This window comes from Coenobita brevimanus, chromosome 17, assembly GCF_032717465.1.
Source record: "Coenobita brevimanus isolate Jiangsu-jjx chromosome 17, ASM3271746v2, whole genome shotgun sequence".
NCBI classification, from domain to species: Eukaryota; Metazoa; Arthropoda; class Malacostraca; order Decapoda; family Coenobitidae; genus Coenobita; species Coenobita brevimanus.
Window position 1 is genome coordinate 12,321,895 of NC_136970.1, and position 15,225 is coordinate 12,337,119.

The window sequence follows — 15,225 nt, forward strand, 5'->3', positions numbered from 1 at the left end:
CTTTTTATATATCTGACTCTGGGCATACTTTGAGAGTTTGTTCCGTGATGCCTAGGAGTCCTACATGCCAAACATCTTCATATTCCACTACCTCAGTGCTTAATACACATCATTCATATACATTATATGCAAAAGAGTGTCTCATTCAGGACTGAACAGCTAGTATAAGTGGGGGTAGTTTTTCGTGTCAACAGGTATTGTGGAAGATACTAACGTCAACCTATTTCCTGCCACAGCCAGGGATCGAAGTCAAAGAGAGCTAATCACTTCTGTAACCACCTGGCCATGGTGCTGACCCTGTTTAGAGGAATCTGTTGAAGCATGGGGCACTTCGCTACCGAATGTCGTTCCTAGGTGGTCGTGGAATTTTCGTAGTGCCTCGTCTTTATCGAATTGTTTTGTATATTACATCTGCTAGGAGGGGGAGCCCACCATCCATTCACTCGATGTAAAGCTTCCTTCAAGTGATTCTGTACTGAGTGGCAAGCCAAACGGTGTCCTATAACCTGATAAACCATTTACTGTGCTGAAAGGTAACCACAGCCAAATAGACGTCTAGTCGTCTTGCCGGTTATGACACTTCAACCAAATGTGAACCATTACTTGAACCACTGTTACCACCATCCCTACCATCAGTACTACTGCCCAACCCCCACCACTACCACCATATAATGTCATATGTAATATTATAGGCACTAGTACATATCTCATAGCACAATAGGTACCACTTGCACCACATACAATACCTGGTGCTCAGGTAAAAATGTACACATCCTCTAGCCAGAATGCATACACAGAATGTATAGCAGACGCTCGAGAACCCCATTATGCAGCAGACACGAGGGGTAACTGCCGAAAGTCCGATTAGCCCATTTGACACGGAAATCCCCACCAAGTAGTATATATTTCTGGTAATCTGGTCAGGGAGCCAGAGAGAACGACAGAAGGCAGAAAGAAGCTTAGGAGATAGGATAGTGTAGGAGGTTACGTTACTCTGCACCACGATATAACTGTGTCACAATAAACCCCGTAACCCAAGAGTGTCTATAACTCACCTCACTGACGATGCAAGACAGACAGAAGGGCCATCGAGACAGAGCAGCACCTACTGTGCCTCATGCTAAAACCCTATAACGACCTATCCAATGCCTCACAACTTTAAACTGGTAACATGGTAGCTACTTACCTACCTCTCTACTTTATTAACATTACTGCAACCGCCACTGATACAACTAACACTATCACCAGTGCTGCTACCACAACCATTACCACTTATACCCCTGCCACCACCTCAGTCACCACAACACTACCAAAGAATTACCACCTTCGTTACTGGGACTTTGATGCATGGTTGTGAGGAGTGTAGACGTTTTTCGTTTCACTCTTCTCTAGCTTTCAGGGATGCCTCACTGGCATTATGCTTTTTTTTTTTCACCCTTCTGATGACGTATAGGTTAGCTAGTTTCTAACTTTCCTCCCCTTCCTATTAGTTTGGAACAGTAGATGTCTGTTCCTATTTACTGAGCTTGCCTTTGCTTATTGACCATGGAGGGTCCCCCCCACTGATCACTCTGGGGCGTGAATAAACACGGTCGGGCCTCCCTGGTGTGGTTTGAGAGGGTGATCTCAGCGTTAGGTGTCTGGTTCCGGGTTGTTTGTCCTTTGCTCGCTTTTCTCCCTCTTCCCACTTCCCCCGCCAGAGGGAAGTGGCCCCTATGATGGACGCCCCTACTGTCTCCCCCCCCTTCAGGTGGGGAGGCAGCCCTGACGAAACCCCGACCGATAGACTGACTGACTGCCCACAGACTGAACGGCCCCAGACAAATCTCCTAGACATACCTGTACATAATGCTCAGTATGTAACCCTCCATGCTCTAGTTTCTACTCCCTTGAGCAGCCTCAATCCTTTCCTCATCAAGAAAGTGATTGATTACTGTGCTGGGGACGTGGAACAAGTTAAAAAACTTGGTAACGGAGACCTTCTAATCAAAACTGTCAATTCATCCCAGGTCAAAGACTTAATGAAACTGCGTAATTTCCATGAATATGATGTCGAGCCGAAGATCCCGCACGCCATGAAATCCTGCAAAGGTGTTATCACCTGCAGGGATCTCATGGTTATGGAAGAGGACGAGATCATACGGGAACTTGCTCAGCAGGACGTAATCGGTGCCCGGTTTATCACTAGATTTTCCGAAAGCATGAGGACGAAGATGGCCACTATTGTCTTGACTTTTGGCAAAGTTTCACTTCCAGATCATGTCAAAGTTGGCTACGAAATTTTTAATATAAGGCCTTATATCCCCAATCCACTTCGTTGCTTAAGGTGTCAATTGTATGAGCATGGTGATACGATTTGTCGGGCTTCCCAGTCGGTGTGTGGCAAATGTGGAACACTGGGACATGATGCTGAACACTGCAGATCGGAGATGGTACGTTGTTTTCACTGCAAGGTGGCACACTCCACTCCTTCTAGGGATTGTCCCAAGTGGAAGGAGGAGGAGGTCTGTGTAGTGAAAGCAACTGAGGGCATTACTGATGTAACATGCGGCTGGACAAGAGGACCACCAAGACATAAAGTAACTTGGTGGTGGGATGAGGGTGTAGAAGCTGCAATTAAGGAGAAAAGAAGGCTTTTCCAGGAATGGAAGAAGGGTGGTAGCAAAGAGGAATATTTGGCTGCCAAGCTTAAGGCTAGAAGAGAGGTATATAGGGCAAAGTCTGAGTCACAGAGACAATTGCTTGATAACCTAAATCATGGGGAAAGGAAAAATATATTTAGGGTGGCAGGTCAGGTGAAGAGGGATAATCGGGATATCATAGGTGAGCAGTGTGTGAAGAATGATGAAGGAAGGGTAGTGGTGAACAGTGAGGATATTAAAGATGCATGGAGATAGCATTATAACCGGTTGTTGAATGAGGAGTTTGACTGGGATAGGGAAGGTTTGGAGCCAGCAGATCCAGTGTCTGGCTCTTGGCCTTTGATTGATACTGCTACTGTGAGTGAGGCAATAGGCAGGATGAGGGTGGGGAAGGCAGCAGGTGTGTCTGGGTTGACTGCCGAAATGTTGAAGGCCTCAGGCGATGTAGGGGTGAGTTTAGTCACTGACCTGATAAATAGGATTATTTATGAGTGTGTTGTCCCAGATGACTGGCTGAAGAGTGTAATTGTAAATGTGTATAAAGGGAAGGGTGATGCCCTGGAAAGAGGAAATTATAGAGGTATAAAGCTTTTAGATCAGATAATAAAGGTAATGGAGTTTTAGAAGGTATGATTAGAGAAAGAGTGAATATTGATGAGATGCAGTTTGGGTTTATGCCAGGTAGGGGGACCACTGATGCCATATTCATTGTTCGACAGCTTCAGGAAAAATATATTGGTAGGAGAAGGGATCTTTATTTTGTTTTTGTTGATTTGGAAAAGGCCTTTGACAGAGTCCCTAGAGAGGTGGTGAAGTGGGCAATGAGAAAGCTTGGCTTGGAGGAGTGGCTGGTTAGGGTTGTTATGGCTATGTATGTGGGTGCTCACACCCAGGTGAGAGTGAATGGAGATTTGAGTGATGAGTTTTCCGTGAATGTTGGTATGCATCAGGGGTCAGTCTTGAGTCCCATGTTGTTTATCATGGTACTTGAAGCCCTTTCACGTGACTTTAGAAACGGACTCCTGTGGGAGTTGTTGTATGCTGATGATTTGGTGTTGATTGCAGGGAATGAAAGGGAGGCGGAGGAAAGGTTTAGGAAGTGGAGAGATGGTATGGGGCAAAAGGGTTTAAGGGTAAATGCAGATAAAACAAAAGTGATGATATCTAGGGTTGGTGGCGGTACTGTCAAAGACGAGGGAGAGTGGCCATGTGCAGTTTGCCACAAGGGCGTGGGAAGTAATTCCATCTTGTGCGGTGTGTGTGATAAATGCGTGCATAAGAGATGTAGTGGTATCAGAGGTAGACTGCGAGATAATGCTGATTTTATGTGTATGGCGTGCCGGGGTGAGCAGGTGGAGATTGTCAGACGTGAAAGAATTGAACTTGCTGGTGAATCTCTTGAGTGTGTGGAAGAGTTTTGTTATTTGGGAGACATGTTGTGTGCTGGAGGTGGGGCTGGAGCTAGCTCTGTGGCTAGGGTGAGAAGTGGTTGGAAGAAGTTCAGGGAGCTCTTGCCTCTCCTGACATTGAGAGGGCTCCCCCTACGTGCTATGGGGTCTTTGTATGCAGCATGTGTTAGGAGTGTAATGCTGTATGGCAGTGAGACCTGGGCAGTGAAGGAGGAAGATATTCGCTGGCTCAGACGTACAGAAATGACAATGATTAGGTGGATGTGCAGTGCATCCCTGCATCCAAGGCCTGGAGGGGCTGGGTTTACAATGGAAGAGTTGAGAGGTAGGATGGGACTGGAGTGTATTGGTGTTGTGATGAGGAGAGGTAGATTGAGGTGGTTTGGACATGTGGAGAGGATGGGGGATGATAATTGGGTGAGGAAGGTGAGAAGTGTTAATATTGGGGGTGGGGTTATGAGGGGTAGACCGAGAAAGACATGGGATGAGGTCATTAAGTGTGACAGGGAGGCCGCAATGGATCGTGCAGCATGGACAGCCGCCATTAGGTGACCAAGGCCGACACATGTAAGCATGTTGGAGCTTTTAAAAATGAAAACGAAAACGAAAACGAAGCTGGGAAAAAGATGAAGGAGTTGCATGCAACTCCCACGCTGAATAGGTCCTATGCTTCGGCGGTAATGTCCCGTCCCATGATGTGCACCGTGGAAACGCAGACTGACCCTGAACCTGTTCCTCTTGCCTCACACTCTACCTCTCCATCTGAGCCTCCTGGCCAATCCACCTCTCAAACTGACACCCCTGTTGCACCTTCCTACTCTCAGGCTGCTGCTGCCTCTCAGTCAGTCAAGCCTAAAACAAAGCCTGACAACTCTAGTAAGAATAATATGACCACCCTCACCAAGTCACGACTTCATGTTCTTCCTGCTCCTGGCCCAGCGAGGGAGAGAAAAGGGAGCTCTTCGTAGGTGGAATCTGGGACCCTAGTTATTGACGAAAACATGGAGGTTTCTGTCACCAAGCACCGGGATAGGTCCGCCGGTAGTCGCTCGCCTGCTGGCTGGCGGCAAAAAAAGCCTAAGCACACTGGCCCCCAATGTAAATCTTAAACCGCCGCATTCACTGTGTTACAGTGGAATTGTAGGAGTCTTAGGAATAAATTACACAATATAGCAATCTTGCTTTCTATACACAGGCCAGACATTGTTTGTTTACAGGAGATGTGCCTGGAGGAGCACCCTGATCCTCCGCAGTTCAAACACTACCACTCGTATAGAAGATATGAAGATCACGGAGTCGCCATTTACAAACACAAATCACACCCACAAACGGAAGTGATTCTAAATTCTACTCTGGAAGCTGTCACGTGCAGAGTAAAATTTAATATCATGTATCTGTCTATTTGCTCTCTGTACTGTCATCCACATGGCCTCATTGATAGTGATTCTTTAAATTCACTATTTGAACATCTTCCTGGAAACAAGTTAGTGTTGGGCGATTTTAACGCCCATCACTATCAATGGGGTAGCTTAAGGATTGATGGTCGTGGGGAGCAAGTAGCCGACCTAATACTACAGTCCAACCTCTGTCTTCTGAACGAACGTAGAGCGACTCGTGTAGATGATCGCTCTACCAACTTTTCGGCCATTGACTTATCTTTGGCTTCCCCTGGTATACATCAAGATTTCTCACGGGACCCTTATGACAACTCCTTGGGAAGTGATCATATACCCATCTGTCTTTCTTATACACGCAACATCGTTTCGGACCCTCCACTTCCAAAATTTAACTACAAGAAAGCAGATTGGGGATCCTTCTAAAGGATCGCCACTTCAGATATATCCAGGGAGACCATAGATGTTAACCCGCCCCGTCCCGGCAACTTTTCGACCACTGGTACCCCCCAATCCCGGGCAATTTTCGACCTTTTTTTTTTTTGCTTAAACTTTCGCTTTTGGTCAGAAACAATGGCTGGTGGCAAAGAAAGTGGTCCCTGGGGTCCCTAATTAGCTTAACCAGGTATGCGTTGGTCCCACCTGGCCCCGTGTTCTCCCTATGCGGTGTGAGCATCAAACGTTTTCTATGGTATTATAAGTTTGGGAAACCAATGAAAGTAAGTAGAAATGAATTTATTATAAACATAAAAACATGTGATAAAAGAGTATATTGGATTTTATACAAAAATAGAGCAGAAATAAGCATTGTACCATCGTGAGAAACGAGCAAAATCGGCCAACTTGGTTCCCATGAATCGCTAACATTCTAAAATCATGATACATATAATTTTTTTTACTTACATAATACTTCTACAATAACATTATACCATTTTACAATATATTGAACTGTTTTTACGTATTCACAGGCCTTTTGATAACATTTAGCGTAATGCTAGCGCTAATTTACGTAGTGAGTGAACTCGCTGTGACTGATGTTTCAACTCGTATTGTGCTTTTTCTACTTACATAATACTTTTCTAATATTATTATACACTTTTCAACTTTATAGAACTGTTTTGAGATTATTTCAGGCCTTACGTAAATATATAGCGTAATAATAGCGCATAATAACACACACGGTGAAGTCGCTATGACAACTAATTCAACTTACAACCTATTTTTTTATTTATATAATTATTCTACACTAACATTGCACATGTAAACACTTGATATAATTGATATTACATCATTTCTGAACGTACGATGGAACTTGGCGTCATATTTGAGCGTACTTACACAGGGAGTGTTATCGCGATATCATTTGTTTCATTTTACACAAGTAATCAACTTATAAAATACCTTACTACTAACATTACAACATCATCCACTGTATATAATTCCTATCACATACTTACTGACCAGAATGTGGGTGTACTCGTGACATCAATTATGACAACTTACAGTAATGTTCAACTTATACGTTTTATTCATGCTAACATTACACCCGTTTCCACTTTATTTCCTTGCTATCACATATTTACTGACCAGATTTACACAGTGGGTGTAGTTTTGATAACAATTCTTTCCACTTACACTAATTCTCATCTTATACATTACTTTTCTGAAAAATAACACCCGTTTCAACTTTATATTTGACTTAGCACCTACTGACTGGCCTTACCATTATCATGAGCGTCATTTCGCCTTCCCACACAGTTTCAGAAGTGTACGAGATTATGATATTCCTTGAAACAAGGCTGAAGGCACAACGCAACATTGCACTCGACACACTCGTATCTTGTGTCTTTTCTCTGCGTTGATGGTCTGACTGTCGAGTGCTTACATACATGGCAGCGACGCTGGGGTTTACGACAGTTTGGTTCGGAAGGGATTGCGCTGGGGTAGTGGCGGGCTGCAAGACGTAGGGGAGTCTGAGCAGCACGGGGGGCGCGGGGGCGGTGTGGGGGTCTTTCCTGGGCATGCTTGGCGATTATTTCACGTGCCAGCTCCCTCACAAACCCCTCAAAGGTCTCGGATACTCCGGTGGTCATTGCGTGCAGGTAGTGGGCGTTCAGGACCATGATGTCAAGCAAGTGGAAAAAGAGTTTCTTGTACCACTTCATCGTTGTCCTGGCACAGTCAACACTTGAAATCATCGAGTCTGACTGATCAACTTGCCTCATGTTCAGATTATAGGCAAGTACAGACTCTGGTTTCCATACGTTGTGCCTCCTCTCGCTACAGTGATCCACGGAGTCTGTGCGGTGCATCAGGGGGCTGTGAACAGTTGATAGGAGGCAAACTTCCCTGTTGTGGTTCCACAGGGTTGCAAGGATGTTATTGGCCTGGAAGAAAACCACCTCATTCTTGTCAAGTTTCCTCCCTATCTTGACCATATGGCGACGGTTTCTCTTGACTGTACCACAGACTCCGGTGTCGTGTTGGTGGAGGAACCTAGCGAGAAGAGGGCTAGTGTACCAGTTGTCCAGGTACAAAACATGACCACGATGAAGGTACTCTTCTATCATTGTCTTCACCACGGCCCCAGAGAGTCCTATACTCCGATCTTCTATTATATCTGTCTGTGCGCCCGTGTACAAGACTATGTCTTGCACATAACCAGTCTTACAGTCACACATAACAAATATCTTGAACCCGAAACGGTGTCTCTTGCTGGGTATACACTGCCTAAAGGAAATATTGCCTCTCCACAACACAAGACTCTCGTCTATGACGAGGTCTCTGTAGGGATAAAATGAGGACCGGAACATTTCCCGTAAATGATCAAATACCAGCCTAATTCTCCTCATTTTATCGGTGTTATTTGCATTGGCTGGATCATCTGCATCAAAAAAGTGGAGGCGGCCAAGAATAAACTGAAATCTATTACGACCCATCACCTTTCCAAAGAAAGGTGTTAGGATGATTGGGTCCATTGTCCAGTAGGCAGGAATTTGATTTTTCCTCACCACACCCATCAAGATTACCAGGGCAAAAAATAGGAACATCTCTGATATAGTCACGGGCAAGTCATACTGTTCCGCATGCTTGCTTGTGGTTCCTAGGCGTTCACTTTCAAGGCGCTGGGATTGTGAAAATATATTTGTCTGTTCTACTATGCGCCCAACAAACGCCTCATCAAAAAACAAGTTGAAAAAATCTAAACGTGACGACCCAGCATTTACACCTGGAGCCGTGCAACCTGACCGCCACTCCTCAGTGAACTGGTGAATGATGGGAGTAAAATTACTCCCATCCTCCCAGTTCCACGTGACACCACCGTCTCCAGCCACGTCACCATCGTCCCCTTCGTCAGGGTGGGGAGGTGAGGGTGGTGGGAGAGGTTGGGGAGGTGGAGAGCGGCGCCTCTCATCACTCGCACTTCTCTTCCCTCTCCCTTTTCCTTTGCCCTTTCCCTTCCCTTTCTTTCCTTTCCCCACATCCTGGGGCTGTGGGGAGGAAGTTTGTGAATATTCAGGGGCGAAAGAAGTGCTGGGGAGTGACTCAACCTCCTCTCCCCTAGGCCTATGAGCACCACGTGCTCGTGCTGCCTCCCTCACACCACTGGCCCCTTCACCCCGCACTACCCCCACACCACTCTCAGTTTCACCCCGCGCTGCCGCCACAACACTTTCCCTTTCTCCCAGCAATCCCACCACACCACTTGCTACTTCCCCAGACAAAGTACTTGAACCATACCTTAGGTGTCGTCTCGCCCCACCTTCTGATCCACGTGGTGATATTTTCTCCTTTCCCAACCACTCAGCCATATCACGTCCTAGGCCTCCGTCATCCTCATCGTCCTCATCCTCGTCCTGATCAGAATCATGATGGAGAGACAGCTGTGCACGTGGTTGGGGAGCAGGCTGGCCTTCCCTTGCCTTACGGTATGTCACATACCGCATTTTTCGGGGCGAAGGGACCTCCTCATCACTGCTACTTATTTCTTCCTCTGGCTGGACGTAATCGCGATCCACCACATCATCATCGAGTGGAGAATCACTGTCTCCAGTGAAGGCTTCCAGGACGGATGCAATTTGCTCATCTAAGAGACCTTTCCCCGCCATGTCTGACCTGGGTCACTGCTGGCAGGTGAGTGACCGAGACAAGGGCGAGCGCGGGTCACGCGGGGTCTAGGACCCTGCCCGCCTGGCGGCAGGTAGGGGAGGCTTGGGTACCTGGGCGAAACGAAAATCTCCCGCGAATTTTGAAAATTGTGGAAATTATGAACCTTGCAATTGCAGGACGTTGAAGTACGTCCTCGGGACTGGCTGTGACAAAACGTGAGGACGTGGAAGTACGTCCTCGGGACGGTGCGGGTTAAGGTCGAAAATGTAACTACTTCCATATTACATGCAGCTGAGGCTGCTATTCCCAAGACTTCTACAGTTCATGCGAAGCATAGAGCACATTGGTGGACACCGGATTGCCGACAAGCATTAAGGAAACGCAATAGGAGATACAGGATTTTTGATAGTCAGCCCACTGAGGAAAATTTTATTGCATACAAACAGGCATGGGCTGAGGCAAGGAGAATAATAAGAAGGGGCAAACGTGACTCCTGGCGGTCCTTTGTGTCCACGGTGACTCATACAACACCATTAAGTAAAGTATGGTCCACTATAAGAATATTAAATAATAAAGGCCCATACATCCCTGTAACCACCCAGCAAGTGAACAACACCATCTATGACGAGCTCGTGGATGTTGCTAACATCCTCGCCAGGAGTTTTTCCCATGTAAATAGCTCAGCCAATTATGACCAGCATTTCCAACATCATAAACGCACGGCTGAGCTACAGTTGATAGACTTTGCCACAGAAGACGTAGACTCCCTGCACAACCAAGAGTTTACGCTAGATGAACTGCTCCTTGCCCTTAAACCTGTAAAGACACCAGCCCTGGACCAGACACCATCACGTACGGTATGATCCAGCACCTTAATAAGGACAACCTGATTAAGATGTTAACATTGTACAATGAGATTTGGGCGTCTCGAACGTACCCAAACTCATGGCACTTTGCGCACGTCATACCGATGCCCAAAGAGGCTGGTTGTCTTATGAATCCCTCTTCATTTCGTCCTATTTGTTGACTTCTTGTCTATGTAAGGTCATGGAACATATGGTAAACAATAGGCTTCTTTTTGTTTTAGAGTCAAAGAATTTGTTAAATGATCAACAATGTGGCTTCCGTAAATACAGAAGTTCACTAGATCATTTAATGAATTTGGAGCATTGTATTTCAGAGGCATTTGCCAATAAAGAATTCATGATAGGGGTGTTCTTGGACATCCATAAAGCCTATGACATGACATGGCGACATGATATACTAATGAAGCTCTATGCTTATGATTTAAGAGGAAATTTGCCTATTTTTATTTCAAATTTCTTAAGGAACAGGACTTTCTCTGTCAAATTGCCCCGTAATGTAACATCGGATATATGGAAAACTGGATCCCGCAGGGAATTGTGCTTAGTCCTACTTTATTTGGTATTATGATCAATGATATTCTGTCATCAGCTCCCATCCCCAGGAATCTTAAATACTCGCTCTATGCTGACGATTGTGCAAAATGGCACTCCTCCCGTAATGCACAATTTTCAGCTGGGCGGATTCAAGCAGCCCTTGACTCCGTCCACCAATGGGCCTTGCAGTGGGGATTTAAGTTTTCCATCCCTAAGTGTGCTGCTGTAGGTTTTACGACTTGTAACGTCCCCGATTTGCGTTCATTTTTTGATAATCAAGCGGTACCTTTTCAAAATTCTGTAAAGCTTTTGGGCCTCCACTTTGATCACAGAATGAATTTTAAACTTCACATTAATACTTTGCTTGCTCGTTGTGATAAATCGTTAAATGTCCTCAAGTACCTAGCGGGTACTACATGGGGTGCCGACAGAAAATCTTTATTAATGGTGTATAAGTCCCTTATTTGATCGAAGCTAGACTATGGTGCACAGGTGTATGGCTTGGCGTCCGATGCCATGCTGAAAGGATTTTTTTTTTTTTTTTTTTTATGTGAGGAAGAAGGAACCAAAGGCCATGAGCCCGCAGTGACAGTTCCCTCCAAGAGAAAAACAAAATACAACAGAGAGCCAAATTCAAGATCCGATCATTTTGAGATGCCTGGACACACTACGTTTGAAAGACTGGAGATCATAGGCAGGAGGAAATACAGACAGAGGGAGACAGTTACAGAGCTGACCTGTTGCATAAATGAAAGACTGGGAGTAACGGTTAACTCTTGCATTAGAGAGTTGGACAGAAAAGGGATGAGAGTTTGCTGCCAGACGGGTGCTACGCGCCCGTCGTAGAGGTGGAGGAATGCAAGCAGACAGTTCAGAGGAGCAGTGACCATTAAAGTAGCGATAGAAAAGAGATAAAGATGCAACAGTGTGGCGAAGAGACAGAGGTTGAAGGGAGTCAGTAAGAGGAGGAGAGTTAATGAGACTCCACCCTATTGAGAAGAGCTGTAAGTGGGGAGCCTCCCCACACATGAGAGTTGTACTCCACACAGGGACGGATAAAACCTCTGTATAGAGTCAACAATTGTGCAGGGGTAAAGAAAGAAGGGAGTCGGCTTAGCACACCCAATCTCTTGGAAGCAGATTTTACAAGGGATGTAATATGATCTTTCCAAGATAAGTCCCGAGTAAATGAAACCCCAAGCATGTTCAAGGATGATGCAGGATTAATCTGAATATTATTAAACATTAGTGGGTATACCTGTGGAAGATTTTGTCGGGTTGATAGGTGTAAGAACTGAGTCTTAGATGCATTAAAGACAACCATATTATTTTTACCCCAGTCAGAGATATGAGCCAAGTCAGACATTAGGTGTGCCATAGCCTCATCCCTTGTTTCTTGAAGTAACTGTTGAGATGGGCATTGCGGGAACCGAATGGAAAGGTGAAGGGTGGAGTCATCAGCGTATGAGTGGATAGGGTTAGATGTACAGCTTAAAAGATCATTGATGAATAAAAGGAAGAGAGTTGGTGATAGGACAGAGCCCTGAGGAACACCACTGTTGATAGATCTAGGAGAAGAACGATGGCCGTCTACGACAGCGGCTATAGAACGACCAGAAAGGAAGCTAGCGATGAAGGCACAGATAGAAGGATAGAAACCGTAGGAGGGCAGTTTGGAAATTAAAGATTTATGCCAGACTCGATCGAAAGCCTTTGAGATGTCAAGTGCAATGGCAAAGCTTTCGCCAAAGTCCCGAAAGGAGGATGACCAGGAGTCTGAAAGGTAGGTGAGAAGATCGCCAGTGGAGCGTCCCTGACGGAACCCATACTGACAATCGGAAAGAACGTTGTGATAGGAAAGATGCCTTAAAATTTTTTTATTAAGAATTGACTCAAAAACTTTTGAAATACAGGACGTTAAAGCAATTGGACGATAGTTGGAGGGTTGGGAGTGGTCACCCTTCTTTGGGACTGGCTGAATGAGAGCAAACTTCCAGCCAGAAGGAAAGGTACAAGTTGACAGACAAAGGCGAAATAGTTTGCCTAGGCAGGGTGTAAGCACAGAAGCACAGTTTTTGAGAACAACAGGAGGGACCCCATCAGACCCATATGCCTTGTTAGTATTGAGGCCAGTAATGGCAGAAAATACATCAACTGAAGAAATTTTAATGTCAGCCATGAGGAAGTCAGAGGGGGGAAGTGATGGAGGAACAGCACCGGAATCGTCTAAGGTGGAATTGGCGGAGAAAGTCTGTGCAAAGAGATCTGCTTTATCAGTAGAAGAAATAGCTACAGAACCATCAGAGTAGAAAAGAGGAGGGAAGGATGATGAGGTAAAGTTGTTAGAAAGATTTTTGGCAAGGTGCCAGAAGGAGCGGGAAGAATTCGAGTTGGAGAGTTGAGAGCATTTAGTATGGATGAAATTATTTTTAGTAAAGCGAAGAACAGACTTAGCACGATTCCGGGCAGAAACATAAAGATTATGTGATTCAGGGGTGGGTTGGCTCCGGTACCTTTTGTAGGCCTTCTCCTTGTTGCGGACAGCATTAGAACAAGCGTGATTAAACCAAGGCTTTCTTGCGTTAGTCAAAGGATGTGAGAAAGGAATGTATGCTTCCATGCCCGAGAGAATAACCTCCGTAATGCGCAAGGCACACTCAGATGGCTCCCGGCCATGTAAGCAATAATCATTCCAGGGAAAATCAAAGAAGTACTGCCTGAGGGCCTCCCAGTCCGCAGCTCCAAAATGCCAGAGACGACGTTTCCCTGGACGGTCCGCAGGCCGTACTGGAGCGATAGGACAGGTTAAGGTAATAAGGTTGTGATCGGAGGAGCCCAACGGAGAGAAAAGATTAACAGAGTAAGCAGAAGGATTAGTTGTGAGGAAGAGGTCAAGTATGTTGGAGCTCTCTCCAAGGCGGTCAGGGATACGGGTAGGGTGCTGTACAAGCTGCTCTAGGTCATTAAGGATAGAAAAGATGTAGGCTTGTTCACCAGGTGGATCCGTGAAAGGAGAGGAGAGCCAAAGGTGGTGGTGAACATTGAAATCTCCAAGAATGGAGATTTCAGAGAAAGGAGAAATGGACAGAATGTGTTCCATCGTAGAAGTAAGATAGTCGAAGAATTTTTGATAGTCAGTAGAATTAGGGGATAAGTAAACAGCACAGATATATTTAGTCAGAGAATGACAGGAAAGCCGAAGCCAGAGAGTGGAGAATTCAGAAGAATCAAGTTCAGGAACACGAGAGCAAGATAAGTCATTGCGTATGTATACACAACAGCCACCTTTGGCTTTGAAATGAGTATAGAGAAAGTAGGAGGATACAGAAAAGGGTTTGCTGTCAGTTGCCTCAGACAGCTGAGTCTCCGTTAGAAAAAGAAGGTGAGGTTTAGAGGAGGAGAGGTGGTGCTCAACAGAGCGAAAGTTAGATGAAAGGCCGCGAATGTTGCAGAAATGAAGAAGAAGAGAGTCAGACAGTGGTTCCAGGCACCTCGAGTCATCACCGGGAGAGTGGCAGATGGCGGGGGCATTTATGGTCCCCCCCCCTGGGGACTCCGAGGCTGGGTGAATTGACGCCATTTTGGTGAATTTTGAATAGGAAGTGTAGTGTGTACTGTGCATGTAGTTTGGTGAAGATAGATAGAGAAATTTGTACTGGAGAGCATGCTGGCCTACTCTCTGTGTAACTGAGACACTGAAAAAGTTCAGCAAAGGGGGATGGTCAGGAACTAGTCCTGAGGGCTGATGAAACGGGAGCTCCAGCACTCCCTGTCATCAGCTTTCCATCCACCTCGGGAGTACTGCCCTGCTCGACTGGTGCTACAGTCGAGCAGGGATGTGCTACATAATAAATGTTTGCGAATGTGTCTTGGAGCCGTCCGGTGTACCCGTGTAGCTCGTATGGAAGTGGAGACGAATGTGCCTCCCCTCTGTATTCGCCATAACCACCTGGCCTTTTCGTACGGCATACGAACATATAGGAAAAGTAATATCGGCAATGTGGCCCGTACCCCCCTGCGTCAATACCACTATCTCATGCGGGGGGTGCATTGGCCACTTGTTGTCCGCCTCCACTTACTGACTCAGGAGCTTGGTGTGGACCCCAGCAACTGTGACAAGTTGGTGCTTAAAAATATAGCGCCTTGGGAGCCACCCGGCTTTACTGTTGATGTTACATGGCTCCCAGCACCTAAGACCAAGGCGCCGGAGGCGGAGGTTCACCATTTGTTTCGTAACATCATCATTTGTCACTTGGGGTCCCACCACTTG

The 15,225-nt window shown here is 45.9% G+C and overlaps 1 protein-coding gene across 1 annotated transcript in view; it reads left to right on the forward strand.

Annotated features, from left to right (window-relative positions):
- The window catches only part of LOC145391205 (lachesin-like), an 88,545-nt gene that overhangs the window by 58,364 nt on the left and 14,956 nt on the right, over positions 1–15,225 (forward strand). The gene's annotated exons all lie outside the window — the stretch shown is intronic.